Consider the following 4,374-nt stretch of genomic DNA (forward strand, 5'->3'; position numbering starts at 1 on the left):
TTAATTCAGTCCTGTCAAAGGCTCTCTGACTCTTGTGTTATTTTACCTGTCGGCTTGCCCTCTTTCTTATCCAAATAATTCTTATTAGGTGCCTGGCTGCAGTTTAATATTTTTGTGAAAACTGAGGCAAAGTAGCTGTTGAGTAGCTCTGCTTTCTTTGTTTTTCCTGTTAGAGCCTCCCCAGCTAGTTAACAGTGGACCTACAGCTTCCTTGGTCTTTCTTTTCTGACCAATATACTTACAGAACCTCTTCTTGTCTTTAACCTCCTTTGCCAGGTGCAGCTCATTCTTTATCTTTGCCTTCCTGATTTTGTTCCAGTAGGTTTATGCTATCTGCTGGTAAGCTTCCGTGGTGACCTGCCCAGTTTTCCACTGCCTGCATGCTTTCCTTTTGCATTTGAGTCATCCTAGAAGCTCCTTTGCAGCCACATTGGTCTCTTTCCATTCTTCTTGTGCTTCCATTGTGTCAGAACAGCTTCTTGTTGGGCTTTTAATACTGTGCCCCTTAGAAGCTTAGAAGCTCTTCCTGGGTGCCTTGATCCTTCAGTCTGACGATGGCACCATGCCTGTTAACTCTTGGAGTCAGGTGAAATCCACCTTTTTGGAATTTAGCATCTTAATCTTGCTGCTTTTATGCCAGTGGTTGTCAACTGGGGGTAATTAAAAAGGTTATAGGGGGTACACCATAGGCAGAGGGAGAAAAAGTTATTTGGGGGGCCTGTGCATGTGTGCCCCCCCATAGGTAAGTCTGTGGGGGAAGAGGTGGGGGGATACAGATCGAGGTCCCAGGGGTGACAGAGGGAGTGGGGCAGGGGCTGGGGTGAATGGGGCCCTGGCTGGGCTGTGTTGTGGGACAGTTGGAGCCTGGGTGGATCGTATAGGGGCGTGGGGGACCCCTGCAGCTGTGTGCACCCTGGTGGAGGCCGGGAGGGGGCATGTGCCACCCCCACCCCCCCGATCTGTGTGTGGGACAGAGGTGACTGCCACTTTACACTGGGCTTCGCATGCCGCTGCAGCTGCCCCTGGAGTGGCATGATGTCACGTGCCTGCTGCTGCTTACTGCGCTGTGCTCCCTGACTGCTCCATGGCAGGACACACATGGTGTTGCACAGCTCAGGGTACATGAGCCGGAACCTCTAGACAGAAGGGGTACACTTGTTAAAAAAAGGCTGAAAACCCCTGTCTTTTGCTTTTCCTGCCTCAGGATCTGGAATTCTATCATATTGTGATCGTTCCCTCCCAAGTTGCCTATCACTTCCAGTTCTTCCACCAGTTCTTTGCTGTTGGTCAGGATAAGATCCAAAATAGATGATCCTATCGTTGTATCCTCAACTTTGTGAAACAGAAAGTTGTTCTCCACGCATTTTTATGGTTGGCTATATTGTTTTTTCAGTAGATGTCTGGAAAACTGAACTCTTCACTAGTACCATCCCATAGTTTTTGGATAGATTTGTCAGCGATTGTTTAGCTTTGCCTACTAGTTGTGTAATGTCATGCCTGGGTATTATTGATTGTTGGATTTGCCATGATCTGCATCCTTTACAGACACTGTATTGTGGCTTTTCAATCTCTGGGGCTCAGTGCTTTAAACCATTCTCTTTCTGTCCTCAGACTGCCATTTTAAATTCCCCATATGTCATTGTAAAGGGAGGTAAATGATGGTATTATACTTATGAAACTAAAAGATTGTACTGGTGGAAACAAATTGTTTATATCCCCAGGAAGTTGCAAGGGTCATAAGAGCCCCTTTTTAATAACTGTCTTGGAGGTTTGATAGTGAATTATTGGGTGTGGTTGGCACTGGTGCTGGAGGAAAAGGGGTTGATCTGATTGTCTCTTAATATTTTGCTCTTGAGATATTTTTTTGTTTTAATTAACTTGACTTTGAACATGTAGAACACTTCCTTCACAAAGGTCCTAGCTTAGACTTCTAGGATAATTCAAGGGTTAAGGTCAAGGTCTAGTGCATAATTAAATAAATCTATGCTACCCAAACTTTTGAGGGTCTCCTATCCTTGCCATACTATGCTACAGGTAATTAAAAAAAGAGATACTTTATGTCACTAAAACTGCACTGTAACTGCAGGATCAACCTAAGAGAACAGTTAAGTTGCTGCATATTCCCCCCCCCCACTTCCTTTTATTTTTCTCATGTCTTGCTTTCTCCTTTTTTCTTTCTTGTCCTTCCAAGAAGTTTGTTGTGTATTCTTGCTTGAGAAACACAACTAAACCAAGTAAAATTAAGTTTCCTTTAAAAGGAGGAAGGTCTGTTTCCCTAGTTATGTTACATTTATATTTGTTTTGTTTTTTTTATATTTATATCACCTTAGACCTGCTTTTACTGAGAACATGAACTTTGGCTAAGACATTATCTTTTACTTTCTTTTAAAAACACCACAGGAACTTTAACTTTCGACTTGGATAATTACCAAACAATGGGCAGTAGACCATTCAGAATAATGTCTCCTGAGATTTGCAGAAGTATTACCTATATTTATATAAACGTTCATGCGTTCAGTAAAATCAAGTCTAAGGTAATCTACTGCTGAACATGATGATTGCCACATTTGTCTGTGCTTGCTATACTATTAAAGATTAATTTTATTGTAAATACTGGAGTGCAATATTTATTTTGCAGATAATAAAGTATACCTACCCTGAACACAAATGCATAATCATAAGCACAAGTATATTATTAGCATGATTATAGTATCACTGAATGATCCCTAAGCGGGAAAGTAAAGTACACATTTCTGCTATGCTGCTTAGTTATACTGAACCTCTTCTGCCAGCACCATTTAAGATAATTTTATTGAGACTTGCATGGACCAATGAGATAAAAAAGTTGTACCTGGGTATCTGTTCAGACAAAATCAGTGACCAGATTGGTTTTTCCAGATGTGATAGATCTTCTTGTTTCTTCTTCTTTTTAAGCATTACTGATATGAAGGTATTCGGTTGGTCAGCAAACTAAAAAAAATTGCAAGGATGATGCTCATGCAATAAAGAAAAGAGAACTGATGGAGAAGGTGTTCAACCAGCTGAAAAGGGAGTATTACCAATTCCATGGTAGACATGTATTCCATGTTCTCTGGCAGACTGTTTCTGAGGAGGGGAAGTGACCTAGTTCCAGGTCTCTGGAATTAGTCAGCCACGGTTTTGTGGTGCAAGCCATGGAGCTTACTGATGTTATGATCATGGAGGGCGGAGAAATTAAAGACCGCAGTTCTTACTGTGATTTTTCTGGTGTTTCTTCACTTTTTGAGCCTCTGTGGCTTTAATCTTTGTGATCTTTTCCATATATGTCACTAAACGTTACAATGCAAACTCTAAAGGCCAAATTCTGCCCCACCTATTGGGCATCTAAGTAGATCTACTACATGAGCAGCAGACTGCGTAGTCATTTGGTACTTGCATAAGCAAATACTAAATGACCGTGCAGTAACTGGTGTTACTTTGAAGTAGTGTCGCTGCACAGTTTTTTCGCAATGCTACTGCATAGTAGCTCGTTACTACTGTGCAGTAGTGTTGCCTCATGGTTGAGTGCAGTAGCTTCTTGTTACTGTGCTATAGCATCTCATGTAGACACACCCTCTGTTAGTTAATGGATTAATGAATATCCATCAGTGCATCTACCTTTGTAACATACAGTCATCTGACTCTTAACGTTGTTCGTCCTTCACAAGCGAAGATGACCACATCCAGCTGGTGGGGCAGAGAGAAAGGAAGTGGGAAAGAAAAAGGGGAAAAAGAAGAAAAAGGAGAAAAGTGTGTGGGGGGGTGTGTGTGTGGAGGCTAGGTCATGTGGGTATGCAGGTGATTTATAAGCCCAATCTTTGCCCTAAACTATCTGCTGCAGCAGGAGCAGGAGAGCGACGAGGACTGCACACAAGAGGTCCTCATTTTCCTGGCCATGTGCTTCCTTACTGCTTCTTCCGTGCACCACTGCTTGAAGGCCAGCGCTCCGCTTTGGACTGATGACTTCCAGGATGGACGGTCTCGAGCTATTTGCTTCCATGAATCTAGGTCAATGCTGAAAATCTTTAGGGTAGGGGCGGGAAATTATTTTGGGTGGAGGGCCGCTTAACCAGTTTTGGCAGGTTGTTGAGGGCTGCATGGGTAGCCCCGCCCCTTGACAGGTGCCCCGTCCCCTGGTCACCATCTTGCGACCAATGTCCCAGGGCCAGCACTGGTGGGGCCCAGAGCAGGGCGCAGGCTGGGAGGGGTATGTGGAGCCGGGTTGGGCTGCACCAGCAAGGAGAGGAGGGAGCTGGCTTGGCTCCATAGAGCACCTGCCGGCTGGGACCCCGTGCTCCTGCCACCCTGCTCTGGGCCCCGCTGGCATTGGCCCCAGGACACCGGGGTGGGCCCCGT

General features: G+C 44.4%; 1 protein-coding gene across 8 annotated transcripts in view; it reads left to right on the forward strand.

The window, feature by feature from the left end:
- LPAR1 (lysophosphatidic acid receptor 1) overlaps window positions 1-4,374 on the forward strand; it is a 141,236-nt gene that overhangs the window by 26,129 nt on the left and 110,733 nt on the right. The window contains exon 1 of one of the 8 annotated variants that reach the window (XM_025209000.1): window positions 4,007-4,026. The exons of the other annotated variants lie outside the window; for them this stretch is intronic. The gene's annotated coding sequence lies outside the window, so the exon portion shown is untranslated. Of the gene's footprint in view, window positions 1-4,006; window positions 4,027-4,374 lie in introns of those variants that run through there. 8 annotated transcript variants of the gene reach the window in all.

This window comes from Alligator sinensis, unplaced genomic scaffold, assembly GCF_000455745.1.
Source record: "Alligator sinensis unplaced genomic scaffold, ASM45574v1 scaffold371_1, whole genome shotgun sequence".
Classification (NCBI taxonomy): domain Eukaryota; kingdom Metazoa; phylum Chordata; order Crocodylia; family Alligatoridae; genus Alligator; species Alligator sinensis.